At 34.6% G+C, this 15,155-nt stretch overlaps 1 long non-coding RNA gene across 2 annotated transcripts in view; it reads right to left on the reverse strand.

Annotated features, from left to right (window-relative positions):
* LOC134737921 (uncharacterized) overlaps window positions 1-15,155 on the reverse strand; it is a 159,473-nt gene that overhangs the window by 125,583 nt on the left and 18,735 nt on the right. The window contains exon 2 of one of the 2 annotated variants that reach the window (XR_010123353.1): window positions 6,114-6,204. The exons of the other annotated variant lie outside the window; for it this stretch is intronic. This is a non-coding gene — a long non-coding RNA (uncharacterized LOC134737921). The remainder of the gene's footprint in view (window positions 1-6,113; window positions 6,205-15,155) is intronic. 2 annotated transcript variants of the gene reach the window in all.

The raw sequence follows: 15,155 nt of genomic DNA on the forward strand, positions 1-15,155 counted from the left end.
ATGTCATTAATAAATTAGAAAACATTAAGCTAGATAAGTATGCCCATACATATGTAGCATGCCTATATGTGTGTGTGTGTGTATATAGAGAGAGAACTATTCTTTTCTAAAAAGTACAGACAATACTACTACTAAAGTTTCAGTCTTGTGTTATTTTGATATTTGAATAAAATAAATCTATATTTATGATGCCATGTGTCACATGCCAGGTTTGAACATCCTCTAATACAGAATTAAGTTCATTTAACTGCCTAAGACTGTCCAAAGAAGTGATAGTAATACCCCTGTATGTTTTAAATGATTATGCAAAACTCTTCATTATAAAATGTTCTTAAGTTCATCAAGTTCTAGTGTTTTACATTAAAAAACTATTCAGAAAACTATTTATTTTAAAAGTGATTACAGTACAGACAAGCAAGTCTGTCTTTTCTGGCGTTTAGATATATAGTAGTTCCCCAAATGGCATAACTAGAAAACCTTTAGTTAGTTACAAGTGCCAGGGAGTGAAATCCATGTAATCCAATCTTTCCCTATCAGGGTGCCTGTTTCATTTGATTTTGTTCTCAAATACCAAAGTAGAAATATAGTACATGTGTAATGATGATAGGTTCTGGATCTTACATTAACAGATGGCAATCATTCAATATTCTATAATAATGTTTATCTAAATTATTGATTTAGGTCACCAGGGAGCTCCTGATTACCAAATTCAGCTACCTATATATAATCATCCCCATATGGCAATATTGTATCAGTTATAGTGAAGACTATGGGTTTTGAAACTCTCTTCTCAGATTTCTTCCAGGGTATAGCCCACTACACATCAGTTTTTGACAGCCCTTCCACATTCTTCTCATTCCAACTCTGCTCTGAAATATCTCATCCTCAGTTTGACCTCTGGACAACCATTGCCATTTACTTTTCTTCTCTACCTGTTGTTCTGACATATCTCTTACAACACTATTTCTGACTATCATATATTGACTGATTTGCGTAGCTTTTTAATTAATTGTTTTACAAACTCTAATTTTAGTTCAGAAAAAAAATTATATAGTCCCTCTCAAATAAGTAAGACCTTGGAAGTTGGCAAGGGTACAAAAACTTAAGAAGCCAAAAAAGGGGAATGGAACTGATGAGGTAGAGAGGCTTACAAACGTAAATTTCACTGACTTTTTAGTACAGTGGATTTTGGCTTCTATTAAGTGTCAATCACAGTGCTATGTATTTGGTCGACAAGAAGAAATAACCTTGAGGAGTCTAAAGCTTATGAAATAAAATTAGAATTTTATAGGCTATATAATAATCTAATGATATTATTGAACACTGTTCTCTATATGAGTGAGAGGAAATGTTCACTAATGAATGAAAGGCATCGAACCTAAAAGACATCAAATGGTTAGAGGTCGGCACAAAGAGATTGGTGGGGAGGGGCAGACACAGTGAAATTCAGGTAGAAGGGACAGCATATATCAAAATATGAAGATTTGAAAGAATGTAGTAGAAACTGCATTTCTAAGTGTCCTGTTGCCTGCTGTATCGATCAAAACAAGCCTCTCCATCTGAAAACTGCAGCCATTCCACAGGTTCTCATTGACCCTCCCCATGTCCAGATAAACATAAATGACAGTTTCCCCTGCCATCATTATGAATAAGGTGGCATATCATATCTAATAGCTAGAGGAGACTATACTCTGCATGCAAAGTTAAACAAAAATCAATTGGGCTACTTTATCTAATCCTTGTTTTCATGATTGAGGAAATCTGGAGCATCAATCCCTAAGAAAAGCAACTTTTTCTATTATAATTACAATTGAAGATATGTCTCAAATTTTGTGTATATTAAATGAGAGTGAGAAATATATTGCCTTTTCACTATGAAGACACTGGCTGTAAATATAATATTATTGGTTTTTTTTTTATCATACTCCTCGTGTGTGTGCGTATGTGTGTATGTGCATGTACATATTTGATTTGCCAGTCCTAATTTTCACACCCTCGGACTTGTAATTTATTCTTTTACTTTCTTTTTTTTGGTAACTTTGGTAAAATTTAATCTTTTAAATGTACTTTTCTATAAGTTTTGGTAAATGCATATAGTTGTGCTATCACCATAATTGAGATATAGAACAGTTTCACAAATCCCCTAGTCCTTCATACCTCTTTGTAGTTAACTTCTTTTCCACTCAGTGCCTACTAGTCAATGAAGATACAGAATGTAACCTAGTAAAGGTGGCTGCTATCACTTAGCATAATGCACTTGAGATTCACCCATGTTTCTGGTATGTGAAGAGTTGGTTCTTTCTAATTGCTAAGTAGTGCTTTATTATAAAGAGGTATTAGAGTTTATTCTCCAGTTGATGGACATTTGGATTGAATAATTATTTTGAGCCGCTATGAATAAAGACACTGCAAACATCTGCAAATAGGTTTCTGTGAGTTCATAAATTTTCATTTCAATTAAGTTATATCTAAGAATGGGATTTCTGGGCTATACAGTATGAGAATAGTTAACTACAGAAGAGTCTATTAAACAGGTTTTCCAAAATGGCTGCATTATTTTGCACTCGTACTGGCAATGATAAGAGTTCTACTTGTTGTATTTTAACAGTATGTAGTGATATCTTATCTTGGTTTTGTGTTACCCTATTGAATAATTTTGAACAAATTTTGAAAAAAAAATTCTGGTGATATGTATGTGTAAATTTTATATCAACAATGTTATTGTTTTGTTTTAGGGGTGTTGTTTATTATTTACCTCATATTTTACACATATGTCTCATATCAGCTATGCCATTTACAAATATGTTCTCCCTGCCTGTTTTAATTCTTATAATTAAATGATTATATAGAACTCTTAATATTAAAATGTATACAGAAGTTCTTAATTTTGACAAAATTTAATTTATCTATCTTTTTTTTTTTTTTTTTTAATGGAGTCTGGCTCTGTCATCAGCCTGGAGTGCAGTTGCATGATCTCGGCTCACTGCAACCTCCGCCTCCCAGGTTCAAGTGACTCTCCTGCCTCAGCCTCTTGAGTAGATGAGATTACAGGTGTGCGCCACCATACCCAGCTGATTTTTGTATTTTTAATACAGACGGGGTTTCATCATGTTGGCCAGGATGTTCTCAATCTCCTGACCTTCTGATCCGCCCGCCTTGGCCTTCCAAAGTGCTGGGATTACAGGCTTGAGCCATCAAACCCGACCTATTTCTTTCTTTTTTTTTTTTTTTTAAATGAATTGCACTTTTGGTATGGTAACTAAGAATGCCTTGTCTCAACCAGGTCCGGGAGATTGTCTTCTATGTTATTTTTTGTTTGGAAGTTTAATGCTTTTAAGTTTTACATGAAGGTCTAGGATTCATTTTGAGTACATTTTTGTGTGGTTCCAAATAACGGATCACAATTTATTTTTATTTTTTATTTTTGGCATATAGATTAGTCTGGCATGTAGATTGTTCTTTAACCATATGCTGAAGAGATTATTCTGTATTGAATTGCCTTAGCACCTTTGTTGAGAATCAACTGACTATGTATGTGTGAGTCTATTTACAGAATCTATTAATAGTTTCCATAGAAAAATGTCTATTATTTTTTCAATTCCATGTTGTCTTGACTTTTATAGCTTTATAGTAAGTCTGACAATCAAATAGTATAAATTTCCATCCTGGTTTTCCTTTTTAATAATAGTTTTGGCTATCCTATTTCCTTTGTCTTTCCATTTTAATTTTAGAAAGAATTGATTTATAAAAATATACTACTGGAATTTTTATTGGAATTGAATTGAATCTATAGATCCATTTGGTTTCTCAATAATTTTGAGCCCCCAATCCATGAACATTGTCTCCTCACATATTTAGGAATTATCTGATTTTCTTCATCAGTGTTTTGTAGTATTTAATGTATATATACTGCATTTAACATTAACAGACGTATTTCCTAATTGCTATGACATTGTGTTTTTTATTTTAATTGTGAATTTATCATTGGAAGAATGTATAAATACAAAGTTTTTAAAAAAATATTAACTGTTGTGACATTGCTAAACTTACTTTTTAGTTCTAACAGGTTTTGTGTAGTTTGTATAGGGCTTTCTTGACAGACAATTATATTGTTTGCTGAAAAAAATGTTTTATTTGTTCTATTTTAATATGTATGCCCCTTTTTGTTCCATTGAACTGGCTAAAGCAACAACAACAACATTAAACTGAAATAACGTGAAGTAATATACTTGCTTTGTTACTGTTCTTAAGGTGAAATGATTTGGTCTTTCATCATTAAGTATGATGTTATGTGTAGGTATTATGTAGATATTATTTATTTTATTGGATATCATTTATATTTCTTTGTTTTTATTTTAGTGACAAAATTATACTTCTATTTGGTGCTGTTTCTTATTTTGGAAACAGATAATTGGAAGTCCTTTCTCTTTTCTAATATAAATAATAAGTGCTACAAATTTCTGTCAAATCAATACTTTATCTGTGTATCATAAAGTTAGGTGAATGTGCATTCATTTCCATTCTCAACAAAATATTTTCTAAATTCTCCTGAAATCTTATTTTTTTTGTACTGTGGGTTACTTAAAAGCATGTTGTTTACATTATAAATATTTTGAAATTTTGCAGATTTTGTTCCTAATTATGTTTAATTTTGTTTTAAGAAAATAATTCACATCATTTCTAATATTTTAAATTTGTAGGTCTGTTTGGTGGTCTGTAATGTGATATGTCTTGGTAAATTTTTTCACTTTCATTTGAAAATATTATGTATTCTGTTCATGGTATCATATTCCATTAACAACACTTAGGTCAAGTCAGTTGGTATTGTTCTATTCTATTTCCTTACTGTCTACTTGTTTTATAAATTATTTAGAAAAAGTATTGAAGTTTTTGACTGTAATTTTGGATTTGTCTATTTATTTTTCTAATTCTATCCTTTTTTTTACTTTATATATTGGGAAACCCTTTTGGTAGTTTCATATACTCTTTGAATTACTTTTTGGAAATTTTTCTGTTTATCAGTAAGCAATATCCTCTTTATTACTGGATATTGCCTTCTTAAGTCTTTTTTGATACTAATATATCTACTCCAGCTTTCTTTTGATTATTACGTTTCCATATGTTTACATTTATACTACCTATTTATAATCAAACTAGATTTCTTGTAGAATATACAATGTTGTCTTGTAGACAACATTCAGTTGTTTTACTTCTTCACTCACAATCTCTGTCATTCAGTTTGTGCATTTAGACAAGTCACACTTTATGAAAACACTGATTTGATTAAAATAATTTTGCTTAGTTTTTTATTCTTTTATTCCACTGTCTCTGATTTGTTTGTACTAAAGAGGATATTTTAAAAAGCCTTTTTGTATCCACTAGTGGCTTATGATTTCTATCTTTTTTCCATCAATAAAGTAGTGATTTTAATGGTTGCCTTAGCGTTTACAATATATATGTTTAATTAATAATTACCTTCAAATACTGCATCATGTGTCATGTAAGGACCTTATATACTTTATAATACCATATTACCATTTCCACCAGTCTACTATTATTATTATATAATTTAAATTATATTCATGTATGCTATAAAGACAAATACAGTGCTGCTACATTAAAAAATGTTTATGCTTTAGGGAAATTATATTTTTTAAAATGAGTATTTTTCAACTTTATTAATTTATAATTCAAAAATAAAAGCTATATATATATACAGTATGCTATGTAATGTTTTATATATGAATATGCTATGAAATCATTAACACAATCAAGCTAATTAACTGTTACCTCATGATTATCTTTTTTTTGTGTGAGAATAAGATCTCCCTTAGCATTTTTTTTAACTTATTTGAAAATTTCAAATTTTATTTTAGATATGGGGTTACATGTCTAGGTTTTTTATATGGGCATATTGTGTGATGCTGAGGTTTGGGGGATAGATCCTATCACCCAGGTAGTGAGCATAACACCTAACAGGTAGTTTTTTGATCCATCTCCTTCTACCTTCCTACCCCTTCTAGTTGTTTGCAGTGTCTATATATCAGTTTGTTCTCATGTTGTTAATAAAGACATAACTGAGACTGGGTAATTTATAAACTAAAGAGACTCACAGTTCCACATGGCTGGTGAGGCCTCACAATCATGGTGGAAAGTGAAGGGGGAGCAAAACACATCTTACATGGCAGCAGAGCAAGAGAGAGCCTGTGAAGGGGAAATCCCATTTATAAAATCATCATATCTTGTGAAACTTATTTACTACTATAAGAACAGTATGGGGGAACTGCCCCCATAATTCAATTATCTCCACCTGGGTCCACCATTGATACGTGGGGATTCTTACAATTCAAGGTGATATTTGGGTGGGGACACAGCCAAACAATATCATTTTACCACTGGCCCATCACAAATCTCATGTCCTCACATTTCCAAACCAATCATGCCTTCCCAACAGTTCCCCAAAGTCTTAACTTATTTCAGTCTTAACTCAAAAGTCCACAGTCCAAAGTCTCACCAGAGACAAGCCAAGTCCCTTCCACCTATGAGCCTTTAAAATCATAAGCAAGTTAGTTACTTCCTAGATACAATGAGGGTATAGGCATTGGGTAAATCATGTTCCAAATGAGAGAAACTGGCCAAAATCAAGGGGCTACAGGCCTCATGAAGTCCAAAATCCAGCAAGGCAGTCATATCTTAAAGCTCCAAAATGATCTCCTTTGATTCCATGTCTCACATCCAGATTATGCTGATGCAAGAGGTGGGTTCCCATGGTATTGGGCAGCTCTGCCTTGTGGTTTTGCAGGGTACAGCCCCCCTCCTGGCTGCTTTCACAGGCTGGCTTTGAGTGTCTGCAGCTTATCCAGCTGCACAGTGCAAGCTATTGGTGGATCTACAATTACTGGGGTCTGGAGAACAGTGACCCTCTTATCACATATCCACTAGGCAATGCCGTAATAGGGACTCTGTATGGGGGCTCCAACACCACATTTACCTTCTGCACTGCCATAACAGAAGTTCTGTATGAGGGCTCTAACCCTGTAGTACACCTCTGTCCGGACATCCAGGCATTTCCATACATCCTCTGAAATCTAGGTGGAGGTTCCCAAACCTCAGTTCTTGACTTCTGTGCACCCACAGATCCACACCAGTGTAAACTGCCAAGACTTGGAGCTTGTACCTTTTGAAGCAATGGCCTGAGCTCTGTGTTGGCCCCTTTTAGCCATGGCTGGGACACAGGGCACCAAGTCCCACGACTGCACAAAGCAGCAAGGCCCTGGGCACAGTGGATGAAACCATTCTTTCCTCTTAGACTTGTGATGAGAGGGGCTGCTGTGAAGAACTCCGACATGCCCTGGAGACATTTTCCCCATTGTCTTGGTGATTAACATTGGTTTCTTGTTACTTATGCAAATTTCTGCAGCCAGCTTGAATTTCTTCTCAGAAAATGGGTTTTCTTTTTTATTGCATTTTTCAGGCTGCACATTTTCTGAACTTTTATGCTCTGCTTCCCTTTTAAACATAAGTTCCAATTCCAAATAATATCTTTGTGAATACATAAAACTAAATGTTTTAACAGTATCCAAGTCACCTCATGAATGCTTTGCTGCTTAGAAATTTCTTCTGCCAGATACCCTCAATCATCTCTCTCAAGGTCAAAGTTCCACAAATCTCTAGGGCAGGGGCAAAAGGCTACCAGTCTCTTTGCTAAAACATAACAAGAGTCACCTTTGCTCCAGTTTCCAACAAGTTCCTCATCTCCATCTGAGACCACCTCAACCTAGACTTTATCATCCATATCACTATCAGCATTTTGGTCAAAACTATTCAGTAAGTCTCCAGGAAGTTCCAAACTTTCCCACATTTTCCTGTCTTCTTCTGAGCCCTTCAAACTGTTCCAACCTCCCCCTGTTTCCCAGTCTTAAAGTCACTTCCACATTTTCAAGTACCATTACAGCAGTACCCTATTCTAATGGTACCAATTTACTGTATTAGTTTGTTCACATGCTGCTAATAAAGACATATCCAGGACTGGGTAATTTATAAAGGAAAGAGTTTTAATTGATTCACTGTTCCACATGGCTGGGAAGGCCTCACAATCATGGCAGAAAGTGAAGGGGAAGCAAGACAAGTCTTACATGGCACCAAGCAAGAGCAAGCTTTTGCAGAGGAACTACCACTTATAAAACCATCAGATATTATGAGATTTATTCACTACCATGAGAAGAGTATGGGGGAACTGCCCCCATCATTCAATTATCTCCACCTGGTCCCACCCTTGACATGTGGCGATTATTACAATTCAAGGTGAGATTTGGGTGGGGACACAGCCAAACTATGTAAGTCTATTATTTTCATGTTTATGACTATGTGTGCTCAATGTTTAGCTACATTGTATAAGTGAGAAAATGTGGTATTTGTTTTTCTGTTCATGTATAAATTGCTGAGAATTATGTCCTCCAGGTAGATCCATGTTGCTGTAAAGAATATGATTTTTTTTTCTATTTTATGGCTGTGTAATATTGCATGGCATATATGTATCACATTTTCTTTATTTAATCCACAGTTGATGGGTACCTAGATTGATTCCATGTCTTGTTATTGGGAATAGTGTGGCAATGAAACTAGGAGTATGTTTCATTCAGTATATTGTTTCAATATAATGATCTATTTTCCTTTGTGTATTGTGTACTCAGTAACGGTATTGCTGGGTCAAATGATAGTTCTTTTTAAGTTTGTTGAGAAGTTGACCAATTGCTCTTTCTAAGGTGGCTGAACTAACTTACGTTCCCACCAACAGTGTATAAGCATTCACTTTTATCTGCAGTTTCACCAAATCTGTTCTTTTTTGACTTTTTAATAATATTTATGCTGACTGGTGAGATAGTATCCCATTGTGGTTTTAATTCGTATTTCTCTGATAATTAATGATATTGAAGATTTTTGCATATGTGTTTGTTGCTTGTTATGTCTTCTTTTGATAAACGTCTATTCATGTTTTTTACTTGTTATTTGTTTTTTATAGATTCTGGATATTAGACCTTTGTCAGAAGCATAGTTTGTGAATATTTTTTCTCATTGTGTAGGTTGTCTGTTTACTCTTTTGATAGTTTCTTTTGCTGTTCAAAGCTCTTTAGTTTAATTATGTCCCACTTGTTGATTTTTGTTTTTGTTGCAAATGCTTTTGGGGACTTAGCCAAAAATTCTATGCCAAGACCAATGTTTAGAAGAGTATTTTTTGGTTTTCTTCTAGGATTTTTATAGTTTAGATCTTAAATTTAAAACTTTAATTCACCCTGAGTTAATTTTTTAATTATAATGAAAGATAAGCAGTTTCCTTCTTCTGCATATAGGTATCCAGTTATCCCAGAACCATTTCTTGAATAGGAAGTCCTTTCCCCATTGCTTGTTTTAGTTTGCCTTGAAGATCAGATGGCTTATTTCTGAGTTTTCTCTTCTGTTCCATTGGTCTATGTGTTTGTTTTTGTACTGGGACCATGCTGTTTTGGTTATTGTAGCCTTATGGTATAGTTTGAATTCAGGTAACATGATGCCTCTGTCTTTGTTCTTTTGCTTTGGATTGCTTTGGCTATTTGGGCTCTTTTTTGTTTTTATATGAATGTTAGAATGGTTTTCCTAATCCTGTGAATAACATTGGTAGAGCGATAGGAACAGCATTGAATCAATAAATTACTTTGGGCAATCTGGTCATTTTAATAATACAGATTCTTATAATCCATGAGCATGAAATGTTTTTCCATGTTTTGTGTGTGTTGACTCTGATTTCTTTCACCATTGTTTTGTAGATCACCTTGTGGAAATCTTTTATCTCCTTGGTTAGATACACTCCCAGGTATTTTCTTTGTGGATATTGTAAATGAGATTGTTTTCTTGATTTGATTCTCCCATGTTACTAGTGTATAAAAATGCTACTGATTTTTGTACCTTGATTTTGTAGCCTGAAATTTTATAAAGTTATTTATCGATGCTAGTAGCCTTTTGGCAGAGTCTTTAGGGTATTCTGGCTATAGAATCATACTATCAGTGAAGAAAGATAATTTGAGTTCTTTTTTTCCTGTTTGGATGCCTTTTGTTTCTTTCACTTGCTTGACTGCGCTAACTAAAATATTGAGTATTATGTTGATTGGAGTGGTGAGAATGAGCATCCTTATCTTGTTCCAGTTCTCAAGGGGAATGTTTCCAGCTTTTACCTATTCAAAATGATTTTGAGTGTGGATGTGTCATAGATGACTTATTTTTTTGAGATATGTTCCTTGGATGCCTAGTCGGTTGAGGGTTTTTATCGTGAAGGTATATTGGATTTTATCAGAAGTTATTTCTACATCTATTGAGATGATTATATCATTTTTGCTTTTGATTTGTATATGCGGTGAATTACATTTATTGATTTACATATGTTGAATGAGGAATAAAGTTTACTTGATTATGGTGTTTTAACTTTCTGGTCTGCTGCTGGATTCATTTTGCTAGTATTTTATTGAGGATTTTTGTGTTTAGGTACATCAGGGATATGGGCCTGAGGTTTCCTTTTTTTGTTGGGTCTCTGCCAGATATTGGTATCAGGTTGAGGCTGGCTTCATATATTGACTTAGGGAGAAGCCCCTCCTCCTTGATTTTTTGGAATAGTTTCAAAGCATTGGTATAAGTTCTTGTAAGCCTGATAGAATTTGGCTGTAAATCCATCTGTTTAATAGATTTTTGTTTGTTCGTTTGGTAGGTTGTTCATTATTAATTCAATTTCAGAACTCAATATTGGTCTATTAAGGGTTTTAATCTCTTCCTCATGCAATCTTGGGAGATGGTATTTTTTCCAGGAATTTATTCATTTCCTCTAAATTTTACAATTTATGTGTATAGAGTAGTTTGCAGTATTCTCTGAAGATCTGTTGTAGTTTTCTGGTATGAGTTGTAATGTCATCTTTGTCATTTCAGATTGCACTATTTGGATCTCTTCTTTTTTTGTTAATCTAGCTTTCATTTTTTTTTTGAAGGAACAACTCTTGGTTTAATCCATCTTTTGTATTGTTGTTTGCATCTCAATTTTTTTCATTTCATCTCTAAGTTTAGTTATTTTTCTCCTGCTAGCTTTGGGGTTGGTTTGCTTTTTGTTTTCTAGATACTTTAGGTGTGATATTAAGTTATTTTGAGATCTTTCTAACTTTCTAATATGAGCATTTAGTGCTATAAACTTTCCTTTTAACATGGTTTAGCTGTGTCCCAGAGATTCCGGTATGTTGTATCTTTGTTCTCATTAATTAAAAAAAAATTTCTTGATTTCTTTCTTAATTTTGAAGTTCCCTAAGAGTTATTCAGGATCAGGGCAGTTAAATTCCATACATTTGTGCAGTTTTGGGAGATGTCCTAATGATTACTATTTTTATTGTACTATGGTCCTAGAGTGTACTTGCTATGATTTAAAATTTTTTGTATTTATTGAGATTTGCTTTGTGATCAAATATGTGTTCAATCTTAAAATACGTTTTGTGTGCAGATAAGAAAAATGAATATTTTGTGATTTCCCAGTGGAGAGTTGTGTAGATGTCTATTAGGTCGAATTGATCCTGTGTTGAGTTTAAGTCCAGAGTTTCTTAGTTTTCTGCCTCAGTGATCTGTTTAACATGGTTAGTGGGCTGTTGAAGTCTCCACTAGTATTGTGTGGCTGCTAAGTCTTCTCAGAGGCCAAGAACAACTTGTTTTATGAATCTGGGTGCTCTACTGTTGAGTATGTATATATTTAGGACAGTTAAGTCCTCTTTTTGGATCGTACCCTTTATCATTATATAATGGTTTTTTGTCCTTATTTTTTATCATTTTAAAATCTATTCTATCTAAGAACGATTCCTGTTCTTTTTAATTTTCTGTTTGCATGATAGATCTTTTTCCAGCCCTTTACTTTGAGTCTGTGGATGTTGCTATATGTGAGATGGGTCTCTTGAAGACAGCAGATGGTTGAATCTTGTTTTTGTTTTTGTTTTTTTTACAGTTTGCCACTCTATGTATTTTAAGTGGGGGCATTTAGTCCATTTGCATTCAGGATTAGTATGGATGTGTGAGATTTTCATCATGTTATTGCATTTTTAGTTGGTCGTTATGTAGACTTGGTTGTGTATTAGCTTTATACTGCCTGTGGGCTATGTGCTTAAGTGTGTTTTTGTGGTAGAAGGTGTCATTATTTTAATTTGATATTTAGCACTCCCTTAAGGTCCTCTTGTAAAACTGATCTAGTTGAAAGGAACTCCTTCAGCATTTGCCTATCTAAGAAGCATTTTATTTCTCTTTCAATTATCAAGCTTAGTTTGGCTGATATGAAATTCTTGGTGTGGAATTTCTTTTCTTTAAAGATGCTGAAAATGGGCACCTAATCTCTTCTGGATTGTAAGTTTTCTGCTGAGAAGTCTGCTGCCAGCCTGATGGAGGGTCCCTCTTTATATGACCTGATCTTTCTCTTTAGCTGATTTTAAGCTTTATTCTTTTGAATTGACCTTAGTGAATCTGATGACTATGTACCTTGGGGTTGGTCATCTTTTATAGTATCTAGCCAGGGTTCTCAGTATTTCTTGAATTTACATGTCAAACTCCAGTGAAATTAGGGAGTATTTTGTTAACTATCTCTTTAAAAATATTTTCCAAGTTTCTTATTATTTCTCCTTCTCTCTCAGGAATACCATGTGTCATAGGTTTGGTCTCTTTACATAACCTCATATTTTAGGAAAGTTTCATTCATTTTTAAATATTTTTATTTTGTCTGACTGAATTGATTCAAAGAACTGAGCTTTGAGCTCTGATATTCTTTTCTCATCTTGTTCTATTCTGTTCTTAATACTTTTGATTACACTATGAAATTTTTGTAGTGAATTTTTCAACTCTAAAAATTTGGTTTGCTTCTTTAACATGGTTATATTGCATTTCAGTTATTGGATTGTTTTACTGTATTCCTTAGATTCCTTCTATTGTGTTTCAACTTCCTTCTTAATCTCAATAAGCTTCTTTGTCATCTATATTCTGAATTCTATGTCTGTCATTTTAGTCATTTCAGACTAGTTAAGAACCATTGCTGAGGAGTTAATGGATCCATTTGAAGGTAAGGGGACATTCTGTTTTTTTTTTTTTTCATTGTCAGAGTTCTTGTGCTGATTCTTTCTAATCTGGAAGGGTTGGATTTTTTCTAACTATGGTCTAAGTTGAGTATAGTCAATTAGCTTTATTTCTGGATGTTTTCAGAGGGACAAAGCTCTATACAGGGTCTTTATTAGTGGCTGAATTCTTACCTTTGGTTTCACAGGGAGATATATTAGCAAAATATTTTTGGTGTTGTAGTTTGGGCTGTGATCCAGTAGATGGCACTTAAGAGTAACGGGTGTTTGGTAGGCTCTTACCTGACAGCTTCTCTATTTCCTCATCCATCCTCATCCATAGATTCATTTGCATCCATGCTCTGCTATGCTGTGGAAAGCAAGATGACCCCTTCACCTAGTCTGCTCCTGGGCCTGGGGGGATTCCCCTCCAATCACTGGCAGTGCACCTGCATTTTTTTGTTGTTGTTGTTAGGTATCTGGGCAATGGGGCTCCTTGGGCAGAGGTCAAGTCAGGGAAACAGGCCACACCCTTTCCTGGCAGGACTTGTGAGGAGAGGCATGCCCCGCTTCCACTCCAACTTAGGAACCCATGCATCTTACACCTCTTAGTGCTGTGAGAGTGTGGGGTCCTTTCCTGCTTAAGTGCCAGCCACAGATACCAGGTTGGTATTCCTGAGCTTAGCAGTTCTGGGCCTCCACGATTGACTGGTGGCTTCATCCTCTGGACCCTCCAAGTCAAGTTCTGGATGCATTGGGGGATCTGAAGTACTCCCAGGACACTGGGAACATAATCAGGTGAAGCAAAACACCCAGGCTGAGTAGCAGAGGCTGCTCTGTGCATATGCTCCTGCAGGATGGCCAGACAGGGGACCTGGGAGGGGCTGGTGGGCAGGAGCAACTACAGAACAGATGTACCCTCGTCCCTGGCTAAGGTCTTTTATTTTAATGTTTTTGGCTATTCTCTTCCCTAAGCCGCAATAGGTTTTCACAAGAGTAACTTTTGGTGGTCTTCTTTAAGCAGCTCAAAGTTTTTGGAAATAAATGAGATAAGGAGAAAGAACCGAGACAGAGTTTCATACCTATCCTATAGCAGCTGTTATTTCTCTTTTCCAAGTTCTACATGACAAGGGAGGCCTTCTTAGGAATCTTGTCAATCTTATTTGTCAGCACTTGTTTTGGTATATGAAAAAGAGTCTATGAATAGATGTAAATTTCCCTTGTTTATGTGACCATCAGTTTCTATTTTTCTCACTAGTTTTCATTCAGTCTTTAGCAATATGTTAAAATTTTTAATGGAATTTCTTTTACCTGCTGGAGTTAGACACAAGTAAGCAAGTTCTCATCTCCCTTGTCTCATTGGAAACGCCAGTCTTCACTTAGATTTTAGATTGTTAATCTGTGACCTTAGAAAAATAACAAACTTGCAGATTATCTGGCATTATTTTTGCTTTTAAGAGTGGATTCAGTGTTCTTTCCAGCTTTCTACATACTAAGTGGAAGACAGAACCCAACATTTTTGTTGTGCTTTTTTTTTTTTTTTTCCTATTGTCTATTTATTTCTCACAGCCATAGTTTCTACCATGACATGGTGAGAGGGACTGGCTACCAAGAGCTGAATAACTTGTGATAACCAAGAAGAACACCTTGGAAGCTGTTTATAGGATGGATCCTTTTTCTGACACACACAGTAGTAGTACAGTTTTACTATCTCTGCCTTTGTGGCTGATTGTTGATTGTTTACCTTTTAAGTTAAAGTTTTATTTTGAGATCATTGTAGATTCATTTATAGTTGTAAGATATAACACAAAGAGCCCATGTTCCCTTTATTCAATTTCTCTCAAAGATAACCTCTTTCAAAACTGTAGTGTATATCACAGTAAGTATACTGACATTGATACAGCCAAGATACAAAACAGTCCCATGTGGTTATTAGTTTTTGACTCAAAGAGTTCTAACGTTTTCTAATTCTTTTTCCAGACTGAGTCTAGTTTTCTTAGCAAACTCTAGTTCTGGTTCTGTACCTGTTTCTGATTTGTGCATGGCCATTCAATTGGTGACAAA

Source organism: Pongo pygmaeus, chromosome 13 (genome assembly GCF_028885625.2).
Source record: "Pongo pygmaeus isolate AG05252 chromosome 13, NHGRI_mPonPyg2-v2.0_pri, whole genome shotgun sequence".
NCBI lineage: Eukaryota > Metazoa > Chordata > Mammalia > Primates > Hominidae > Pongo > Pongo pygmaeus.